This window comes from Oreochromis aureus, unplaced genomic scaffold, assembly GCF_013358895.1.
Source record: "Oreochromis aureus strain Israel breed Guangdong unplaced genomic scaffold, ZZ_aureus HiC_scaffold_75, whole genome shotgun sequence".
In the NCBI taxonomy this organism is placed as follows: Eukaryota; Metazoa; Chordata; class Actinopteri; order Cichliformes; family Cichlidae; genus Oreochromis; species Oreochromis aureus.
In genome coordinates this window covers 1-11,670 of record NW_024108973.1, presented here as the reverse complement: position 1 = coordinate 11,670, position 11,670 = coordinate 1, and the positions used below count along the sequence as shown (strand labels likewise).

Sequence of the window (11,670 nt, the reverse complement as noted above, 5' to 3'; positions counted from 1 at the left end):
ATTCTTTCACCGTAAGAGACAGCAGGCTTTGGTGAACAGTCATGGAAATGTTCAGGTCTCTGTGGAAATCCAAAAAAAAGATATGACGAGAGAAAAAAGTTGTTCATTTCCAGAGTTTGAAATCTGAAGAAATCTGAGCGAAGGACGAATTTCCTACCCTCAAACAAGTCTAACTCATTTCAGAACGGTAATAGGTGAGAAAAAATTCTTGAATTGTGAGCGTCAGGAGTGTCTGAAGATATACGGGGACAAGCCTCATGTTTTAACTTCGCTTCGTTAAGGAGATATGACGATTCGAATATGCCTGTCATTACAGAAATCAAGCGATGATTTTGAACAAACTCTCCATTGACTTTCTATGGAGAGTTTTCCGACTTTGTGTTGGTCTGAGGAGATTTGCCAAAATCCTATAAATCTCACAACAATGATGGTGACATTTTCTGAAAGCCAGCAAAAATACCTACGTTTTGATGTATAATTTGTGGAAGTTGAGTGAAAATTGAGCAAGTAGCAAGAAGTTGTTCGGACATGAAGAGAAGACTACGAAACCTACAGTGGCACACTGGAAGCCAAGTGCATAGCAACCATAACAACGCATGTATTTTGTGAAAAATCACAAAATGAAACTCAAAACTTAAAGAGGATAAGATGAAAACGGTAACAGATATGAAAAAGCTGAATCATTCATGAATAGCCCAATAATTTGTGAACATTTTAAAATTTGAATGGTTGCTCTAGGCGAAAGTATGAGAATGTAGTTAAGTTTCAAAAACAAGCAAGTTTTAGCAGAATTGTGGAAGTTTCCCATTCATTTCAATGGGACAAATTAAAGGAAAAAAGCTTAATATTTTAAAAAGTATAATAGCATAAAATACCAAAAGTCATAGCCATCATTAGCAGAAATAGCAGAATAGTTTAAAATTTGAACGGTGAAAATCGGCTGAAAATTGTTAAAGTAGTTAAGTGCCAAAAAACGTACAAAAAGTGGCAACTAGAATAATAAAGTATAAAGAATAAAGAGAAACAGGAACTCAATAGTGTGGATGCATAAAGCATCCACACAATAAAGAGAAACAGGAACTCAATAGTGTGGAAGCCCTATTAGGGCATCCACACAATAATAAGAACTAGAAAGCGAAAATTTCAGAAGAAATTTTATGTGTGCCTATGCTACTGCCAATGAGTGTAGTTTGCCTTTAATGTGGTTCAATTAGTGCCGGTTGCCATTTATAACACCAGAGGGAGCAAGATGCAACATGAGCATAGTTTGCTTTTTATACCACAAGGAGGAGGGAAATGGAATACAGCTGATTTTCAACTTAAAGCAAAGTAAGCTGTATTGTGATCTCTGTTATATGCGGCATACAGAGATGAGAGAAAGATGCTCCAGTTACATGATTACAAAATAAGTTAATAGATATAAAAGAAAATAAATTATGCTTCAGTGTCAGGTGTTCAAGAGAAGTTACAATTTAGATTTTACAGTTTTGAGTCGTTTAAAGTGGTAGAAAAAAGATGTCCATTAAGCGGTATTCAATTTGTATTTCAAAGGTATTTTAATGTCAAGGGAAAATACCACATGCAAATTATGAAATTTCCCGTTATGGGACTAATAAATGTATCATGTTATTCAAACAATATTTTGTACAGATACCATTTACAATAATGTATGACATTTAAACATGATATTTAGATTGTGGTAAATAGCAAAGCAATATAAAATAAAAAAGGAAAAGGAAACCATTCAAGGAACTTTATATTATGAACTGAAGAGTAAGGCAAAAGTATAAATGAAAAGCATACAAGCATTAATGTATATAGATAAACCCAACAATCATATGACCCCCTATGAGCAAGCACTTTGGCGACAGTGGGAAGGAAAAACTCCCTTTTGACAGGAAGAAACCTCCGGCAGAACCAGGCTCAGGGAGGGGCGGCCATCTGCCGCGACCGGTTGGGGTGAGATGTAAACAAATCCAAAACTGTCCACAGAGCTACAGGGGGCACACTGGGATCGCAACAGCAGCCATAGAGGGAAACAGATTAGGATGTTCTTCCCAGTACTGAAGTGGGTCGGCTTTTCTTATGTGTGCGTTTTCTCTGAGAGGTAGGTCTCCACTTTAGTTTCTGTTGATGAGGCACTCACGGATACTTCTGGATAAGGGTCATTTGGAAGCAAGTGGTTGGCTGACTTTGCGAAAACAGCTAGAAACAGATAAAAGGAAAACACAATTTAAAACAATAAAACAAGAGACATCACAAAGCGCAGCTCTTCAGTTAGCAAACTGGCAAGTAATGAAGTTCTAAAAAATAATTGGGAAAACAAATCTAACTTTAGAACTAAATGACCCAAAACTAAATTAAAAATGAAGTAAAAAAAAAAAAAGAAATTGGCTTAATACTGGTGTCTTCTGATGAGGTAAGTCGCCATGCGAGGTAAAACCACACGTGGCTGTAATTTGGTGGCCTGTATACAGTTCCAATCCAAGCATGTAGTTGGTTTAAATGGGTTTAATACTGGTGTCTTTTGATCACTTGACTGTATATATAAACCTGTTGAACCAAAAGGTGCATTTTAATTTCACTATACCTGCCCATCCTTGTAGCCGGTCTCTACTAGCGTGGCACAGTTTCAAGATCAGTGTAGGGCTTCTCTACTGCCTTCACTGGACAGAACACATCTGAGGAGTTATGAATGAATGGATGACTTAATTAATGGATGAGATTATAGTTTGTTTCAAACAATATCAAATGTTACAATATAAAGTACGAAACAAAAAAATACAATTACCTGTTATGGCAGGGATCCCATCAGGTGCAGTTGCAGTCTCTCTGTTCACGTTTCTGGTCAGCTCTTCAATGGATGAGAGCAGTCTTATGTATCAGCTCCCACTGGTGAGCTGTCCTTGTTGGTGGTAGAGTGTGCTCAGTTGCAAAGACACTAAGATCACTTGGCAAGTCCATATCCCTCACAACCTTGCAGTCATTTTGTGTTAGTGAATTACACAATAAATGGGGTTGTGATAACTGTGATATGTATTCAGAACACCTGATTGGAGGCAGGCGTATGGCTGTGATATGTAAAGGTGATCAATCAATGTGTGTTTTTCGGTAGTTGCAGCAGTAATAAGTTGTGCATATCCTCTTGACTGAAACAGTTCTTGGATGGGTTTTTTCTCTGCTCATAAGGTCCTCATTGAAGTCTCCACAAACAATAATTGGTTGGCAATTCATCATTTCCAATGAGTCCAAAAGACATTGCATTTGTGGTAAAACCTCACGTGGCTGTAATTTGGTGGCCTGTATACAGTTGCTATCAAAGCTGTGACTGGCGATTCAACCTTGATAACAACAAATTCAAGGTCAGTCACATTTTGCAGGTATTTTCGAGACTCTGCTGTAAGAACTGTTTTGTAGTACATTGCAACTCCACCGCCATTTACCTTTGCCATGTCTGTATGGTTTGTGTAAGAGACGTGTCTGTTGCGTGTGGCCATGTTGTACTGTTCGAGCTGGAAGCGGGAGAAACTGATGATCCAGACAAGTGAGTTTCTGTTATGCATAAAACATCAGCAAGGCTAAGTTCATGGTGGCATCTCATGTCCTCCATGTGAGTTGGGAGACCTTGTGCATTGTGATGGATAATTGTCATCGTGGGGACTGTGGGAACAACTGATTTTAAGAATTGCAACAGTGGTCTTGCATTCTCAAATGATGCATGTCTCATATTTTTGAGTGCATCTGTGATGGCAGGATCAGCATAGATTTTCCTTTCATCAAAGTCTGTGATGTAGAGTCCTTTAAGTGAGGTTGTGCGGCTGAGTGCAACATAGGCCATTCAGGTTCAAAAACACGCTTCAAACATACTACTGCTGACTCCATTGTCATGCCTTGTACTTTGTGAGCTGTACATGCAAAGGCCAACTTCATTGGAAATTGCCTGCGAAGAACTCCTTTTTTACTTGTAGATTCTTCACATTTCTCAATATATACCAGGTTGTCTGAGGATCCTTGTATTTTTCTGCGAAATTTTTGCCCAGAATTTTGATTGTCCAGCGTAAGTCCAATGAGATTCACAGTTTTTGGTCCATCCTGTGTGGTTGTCACAATGTTCGTGATTGTTCCAAATGTCCCATTAACAAGCCCATCTTCAACATCCAAATTTCTAATAATCATAACACGCACTCCAGGTGCAGCTTGTATGTTATCAGGTAAATCTCTTTTGTTGCCTTTCATCATATCTGCCAGCAGGACCATCTCACCCGTTCGTGGGTCTTTTCTGTAGTCTTCGGCCTGAATATTTATGATATCAGAATGAAGAGCAGTTACAGTTGCTGAATTGTGTTTGTCCACCTCTTTGTTTGTAGCATAAATGTGTAATACATTAGATGGACAGTCTTTTATGTCATGGATAGCCTGTGTGAGCAAGGCTTTATCATTAACTTCAAGAGAATCTGTTTTTGCTTTACTCTTATCCTGTTCAGAACTTCAGCAAAGAATGATCATCTTTCTGTCGCATGATTTCTGTCAGGTTGACCATGTGGAAATAGTCTTTCCAGAGATCAAGGACATTGTCCTCGTACACACAGAGTGGTTTGGCTTTTCAAGGGGTGGCAGCTGGTAAAGTCTCCTACTGCAAGGATAGACATCCCACCAAAAGGCTTCTTGTTTCCTTTGATCTGCTGAAGTCTCCAGTGGATGTAGGCAAAAGGTCTTTAGAAACCATAGATATCTCATCAATGACCAGAATCTCTGCATTTGAAAGTGAAGCTCTCACTTCATCCAGTGCATTCCCCAGTCCCTGATACGGCGGTTTTAAAGATTTTGGCAGCTTTAGCAGAGAGTGCAGTGTTTTCCCAGATATGTTAAAAGCTGCAGTGCCAGTAAATGCAGCCAGCAGGACTGCAGGGTAGGACATGTCTGCTTGGTCACGGAATCTGGGGAGTTGGTGCAAAATCTTTGTTGCCTCCTCATATATGCACTTGATAACATGTGATTTTCCACAGCCAGCTCCTCCAGAGACAAAATAAAGAACTGCTCAGGACAGTGACCCCACACAAGTTTGAAACACCACTCACGCACTGCGTAGAATATGGATGCTTGGGTTTCATTCAGACTTTGGTACATTTTTCTGACAAAGTCTGGGCTCAGCTTTGGTGCTATGATTGCTGGCATGGCTCCACTGCTGCTACCACTGACTTGGTAGTCTGGAACAATGTCCATTTCATTTTCGTCAGTGTCATGTCTGGATTGTCGTTGGGCCACACACTCTAAACGATCTACTTCAACCTCAGGTGCAAAGGTGTTCCATGCATTGATAAGTGGGCCTTGTTGTTCAATCTGTTCCAATGCCCTTTCCATTGTTTTGCCATGGCTTTCATAACGCTTTTTGTTAAAGGTAACAATTGGCGTACTGCAAAACCATGTTTTCGTCCACTTTTGTAGAACTGTTCGGATGTGGGGTGTTCTGTGTTTTTAAGGTCATCATTTGATCGATGTGGAAAATAAAGTTTTAGTAGTCTGCTATAAAACTTCTCTGGTTGTTTCTTTTCTGAGAAGCGAGGATATCTGATTATTGCAGGTTTCCCTCTTGTTCTCTTTTGAATATAACCCATGTTATTCAAAAGAGGGATGGCATTTTTGACTCTGTTTGACGGCTGTAGAGAATCCTGTACTCTGAAGCAAATTCAGCCAAACACATTCTTTCAAACTCAGGCGTTCTGGGTCTGTTTGCATATTTTTCTGGCAATCCAGACATCCACACATTTTCATCATCTGGTGCCATGCTCTGCAACCTGCTCATCGGAGACTCATTTTCAGGGCATCATCATCAGTCTGTATGAACACCACACTGCGTGAACACTTTTTAGTGGCAGGCTGCATGTCCTTGCCACGGATTCTTGGGCACTGACTTCTCTGTGTTTAGCATATGCCTGCATTATCTGTTTCATTTCATCTCTTTCATTGACATTGGACTTTTGACCTCCTGGATGACTCCATTAAGAAATTGTGTCATCTCAAATTCGGGTTTAGAGACATAAGACATCATGTACATCAGGCAGCTGTAGTCATCAATGACATATTGGATGTCCATGTTGGCATTCCAGGCTCTCAGCAGATCTGCATTGTATGCATTCACCCAGCAGTCATTAGGTTCACGCTTTAAGAGGATGACATGGCCATTGCTTAAATTGAAGAAACAATCCAAGTATTGTTCATAAGTTAATCTGCATTTGTGAAGCAGCTCAGACAAGTCCTCAAACGAGGAATTTGGGTCACAGAGCAAATCTCTCAATGGCTGGAGTTTTCTTTGGCCTCTTTCTGTTTTTTTTTTTATGCGCGCCATTCGTCTGTTTTTTTGCTTTTGTTTTCATTTGTGCCTTTCTCCTTACTTGTGCTATGCTGCTTATCATTGTGATCATCGTCATCATCTGGGCTTGGGAAAGTGATCATTGTTTGGTCTACCGGTAGTTTGGGGAACCCAAACCTACATGACACATTACCTTTTTGCAGGATCTGGAGTGATTTCTGCTGTGGACTTGAACCTCAGACACAATTTTGTGAAGTTCAGGATCGGCATTTTGGTCAGGCATCTTACATGTTATGTACTTGTCAATAAATTTGTACACGTGGTCTTCAAGGTCGCTTCCAAATTTAGGTGCATCTTTAACCCAAACCAGTAAATGGATATGAGGGCTACCTCTGGCCTGAAACTCCACTCGATAAAAGTAATCTTCTACTTCACCGATGGGCTGTGCTGGGGACAGGATCAGTGTTGTCATTAGTGCATCGACTCTTTTTCAAACAATCGCATCACAGTCACAGGGTTGCTTCGAGAATTTCACACTTTGTGTTCCAGTCAAGTTGTGAAAATCCACTTGTTCACCTTGTTGAGTTTTTATGACCTCAACAACCTCAGGCCATCTCATTTCAGCAGCTGAAAATGTCAGGAAAAAGTCGGCTTTCCTAACTGTCTGACCATAGCATGCAGATCTTTCAGTGCCTTCTCCCAATAGGCTGGAGTACCTCTCAGAGGTTTCATGAAGCGTGTTGCATCTTTGTTATTTATCAGTCTCTCCACTTCGTCTTTATTTTGAAGCATTCTGTTACAAATTCTACGTCCATCCTTGGTGATTGCCTTACCTTTGCGCAATTGAATGGACATGCTGTTTGTAGCCATGTGTGTTTCTGTTACAAACTGTGCAAAGAATAGGTAGCTTTGGTCAGTTGCAAACCGTGTATCTGCAGAGAACAGCCGTGTATTAAAATACATGCTTGGGGACAGTTTGACTTGTCTGGCTTCATCTAATGTGTTCTGTCCAGTTGGGAACTGCACAGGAAAGGCCATGGCTTCAAGTTTAGGAACAGAGAAGAAGCCAACAGGTCTATTTCCTTGGGCGGGTGCAATGCTAAATATTCCTTCACCATATGATAAAATGTCCTGTGCTATATCTGGTGGTTGCATACAGGTGTCTAGAACAAGACCAGGCCGAAGTTCTTCCTTTTCTTTCTCCGTATCTTGTAAGGGCTCTCCATTTGACTGTTCAGGCTCCAATAGTTCGTTTACATCATGACATGGCTCAAGTATTCCAGCTGTTGTATCCTCAGTGGTTCTTCTTTCTGGTACAATTTGGTTGTCGAAGTTTCTGGGCAGTGCATCTTGAATATCTGCATCAGCAGTGTCATGTTCCGTCTCGATTATCTGATTATTTGTGGGATCAGCAAAAGTAGCGTCATCATCAATAGATACATCTTTGTATTCTGAATGCATCTCTTTTAGCTTTGATAATCCTGCTAACACATTCTTCATGTTCACAGTGTAGAAGTGTTGGTATCCTTTGAATCTGATGTGTCTTTTCAGTTGTACCTGCAGGAGCTGGGCTTCATTGCTAGGTCTGGGAAGACAGTTTACTGTGGTTTCCACATCCGACGGTACACAAACAACAGCCCCATGTACGGCTCTTTGCTGTCCTTTTGGTAATGCAATGATTTTGGCAAGCGGGAGAATTTTAGCAATCAGTTGTCGTTCTAGTACATTTAATTGACTCAGTTCAATTGGAATGGGTGCTAGTGCTAAATTGTTTGCCACTGCGATGGAAGGGATCTTTCCTCGTTGTAGGTGGCTGTCACAGTTGTAGCAAATCCACTCCTCCATTCTGTGTTTTGGGAAAGTACAATTAGCTGAGCATTCCCCATCACAAACATGGACAAATTTTCCTGTCAAGCAAGTGTCAACAATGTGACTATTTTTAACATACTTTGATCTTTTGCAGTGTTTAACTTGATTAGGAAACAGAGTTCTGTGGCACACTGTACAGACATGGGTGGGTCCTAACTTAATTGTTTCACGGAAAGCTAATGTGGCTGCTTGCATCACACTATTCACTACAAGCTGGGGCTGTGCTTCAGACTGTGGACCCTGCTGGAATTGTGTTACTAGTCGTCTGTATTTCTTCTTTATTCTCTGCTTTTACAACTTTTTATAAATGGCGAAAGATGCAGTGGTAGCCATTTTGTGTCTCTGGTACTCTGCACAGCGCTGTATATGGTGCAGTCTGAATTGTGAGTCATTATGATACCTGGCATGAATTGATTTTTTGTTTGTGCCTGTAGTTTGGATCCGATGCATATTTTGTTCTTATGTATTTTTTCTGTCTGCTTTGAAAGTCAGCATCCGTGTTGTACCTTTGGACCAGATATTGCTTCTGTCTGCTTTGAAAGTCAGCATCCGTGTTGTATCTTCGGAACACATATTGTTTCTGTCTGGTTCGAAAGCTGGCATCTGTGGTATATCTTCTGATAATGTAGTCTCTCTTTTTTTGTTGAAAATGAGGATCATTTTGGTATCTCTTCACTTTGTGGGCTTTTATCTTCTCTTGAATATGAGGATTTGCATAATAACCTTTGGCTGACAACAGTTTTTGTTTACTGGCGATGGCAGCAGTTTGAGCATATTGAGTTTTCACAGCCTGTAATTTTTCATTCGAAATTCAGGAAAGCAGGCATATCGTTGCTTTTCGTGTCTTTTTTTTTTATCTTCTTTGCCAAGTCTTCAGATGAAGATTTTTCTTTAACTTTTAGATGCTGCTTGTGACTTTGAGCTTGACGAATAGCTTTCCCACGCCGTCGTTTATTTAATCTGCATACATTTCTTGCTTTTTGGGGTTTATCTAGGACTTTATCTCTTTCATTATTGAGTTCGAGATTTTCTTGTTGTTCTGTTTGGATGTTGCTTGTTGGATCAACAGATGTTTCAAGTTGATGTTCACAAATTTGATTTGAAGCCATTTTGTCTTGTTGTGGGTTTAAAGCACTTTCTAACATTGTCATGTAGGTTTGGGCTGATTCTGGTTGAGGCACTTGCACAGTGGGATTTGTGATTTGTGGTTCATCATTTTGTGGTGATGTAGCTGTTGCTCCTGGTGTTACTTGAGTTGACTGTGCAGGCTGTTCGTTGTGAGTGCTGACTCTTTTGAAAGAAACAGGCACAAACTCATATCTTGCATACCTGCCTTGATTTTGGAAAAGGTTATGCAGGTGGGTGATCAGGTCATTCACATGAGTGAAAGTGAGCATGACTGCTGTTCCATTTGGCTGGGGTAAACCTGCTGCACTTCTTGAATGTGAATCAAATAATCCATACCTCCCAGATTTGTCACGGAAAACTGCAATGCACTGAGGCGAAACCATGAGCAAAGCATAGTTCACATCTGTTGACAGACATACAAGGCGACTAGCAAGAGGCAACCACCATCCTTTTCTTTGATAAGTTTTGTCCTCTGCTTTCAGGTATCCGTACCTTATGTTGTCCATTTTCACACTGTAGACATTTATGTCAGCATGAACTTCTTTGGGCAGGTCCTCCATGGTCAGATGATTTTGTGTATAACGCCTCTCCTGCTGAAGATTTGTTTTAATCCAACAGTAGAGTGCATCTCCCTGTTCAAGCACCTTATCAAGTCGGGCTGTGTTGAACTGGTGTTCCTCATTAAGGTAGGCCAGGAATGTGAGGGCATTACATGTGCACTGATGATTTCGAGAGAATTCTGTGTACCTTTCATCACTTTGACAATGAGTTGCACTGACACACCAGAAGTGCTGAACTGCGTTTCTCTGTAGCTCCTCTGTCAGTAGTTGTTCATTTGTGTTGTGGAAAGGCTGATCAAGGAATGGTAAAGGTGACACATGTTATTGTTTAGTATTTAATGATATGCATGTCACGGTTGAGTAAAAACATATGTAACTCTTGGTACAATGATGTAAGACATTTTTAAGTGGCAATAGTTGTATAAATTTAGATTTTCTTGTAAAGTAAAAAAATTTTTTTTAACTATGGTAAAATAATGAAACAATGTTCAAGCCAAATTATATCACTCCTCAATCATATTACAGCATAATCTAAAGATACACAGCATCAGATAAGCCAGAAAGACAGTGACAGGAACAGTGAGAGAGAGCAGAGGTGGGAAGTAAAAATGATAAATATTTTAGATATCTGTAATTTGCTTTAGAGCTGTTTTTTTAATGACCTTTTACAAAGGTCATACCTGTACCTTCTGCTCCTCATATTTTTAAAGCAGTTAATTTCTTTCAGTATAACACATTATTTTAGGTTGATGCGGGCCTTCAAACATCAACAAAATTGCAGCCTAAATACAAATATATCAAAGGAAATCCTGTTTACGTATTATTCGTAAGAGGATTTCAGATGCTCTTAAATTAGATGTAATTCAATCACTGATTTCAGATTAAACCAGATGGTTCTGTACATGTGCCATAAAAACACGTTTCATAGTTGTGTTACGTTTTGTAAAGAAATGACACAAAATTCAGTTACAGGTTAAATGTGATTGAAACAGAACACACTGACATTCATCTTGAGAAAAGATCAGTGTCACAAAATGTTTGTATTTATTTGCACTGCTTTTCACTGTGGATGTCAATTTATCTGAAGCTTTAAGTATAAAATGGTATAAATGTTTTTTCAGAACAATAGATATAGAAACAGCTAAACAGACAGCTGTTGAGATGTCTGCATTTTAGGAGTCTGATGAAAGAAATTGACAAATGTACATGTTTAGTCTAACATTTTAGTATATTTAGTACGAGTTAGCAAGCACACTTAAGGTGAAAGACTAAATATCAACCCCGGTGACTATACATAGGGTTAGGGTTACCTTTTTAGGTGGAGAATTTGATGCCGTGTGGAAATCATCGGTTGCCCAGACTCGTTTTGCTGGTGGACGAGTGTCTGAAATCTGATAATACAGTTAATCAAAATTAGAAAACCTACTAACAGATGTGAAATAGAGTGTAACACTGGATACTTTAAAGAAAACATGAAACAGTAGCGGTTACTAAACTTACAAAGCGATAAAAAAAAAAAAATTCCAGCTGTTTGCATAACTACTAAGAAATTTGAAAGTGAGTGTAACTTTAAAAACTTTAAACAAAACTAACAGAAGCGAGACAACAAAATTCTTACTGTTTACATAAGGCAAACATGTAACCATATGTCTTTAACATTTAATGGTAATGTAACTGTCCACTATAAATCCTTAATGGAGGAATACTGTTTTAAATTTACCTTGCTGCCTGGAGGACATAAGGAGGTGGGTCTATTCTCCGTTTCCAAGGACAAGCTGGCTGGTGCTGTCTGCTAACCCAGGC

At 39.5% G+C, this 11,670-nt stretch overlaps 2 long non-coding RNA genes across 2 annotated transcripts; both read right to left on the bottom strand.

Annotated features, from left to right (window-relative positions):
• Positions 1 to 2,187: 2,187 nt before the first annotated feature.
• On the bottom strand, positions 2,188 to 3,517 carry LOC120437313. The gene is made up of 3 exons (XR_005611008.1): positions 2,792 to 3,517; positions 2,591 to 2,681; positions 2,188 to 2,205 (listed from the first exon to the last, which is right to left on the bottom strand). It is a non-coding gene; the product is annotated as an uncharacterized LOC120437313 (long non-coding RNA).
• A 5,649-nt stretch (positions 3,518 to 9,166) lies between these two features.
• LOC120437314 lies at positions 9,167 to 11,662 on the bottom strand. Its single transcript, XR_005611009.1, has 3 exons — positions 11,588 to 11,662; positions 11,178 to 11,258; positions 9,167 to 10,158 (listed from the first exon to the last, which is right to left on the bottom strand). It is a non-coding gene; the product is annotated as an uncharacterized LOC120437314 (long non-coding RNA).
• Between the last annotated feature and the right edge of the window lie 8 nt (positions 11,663 to 11,670).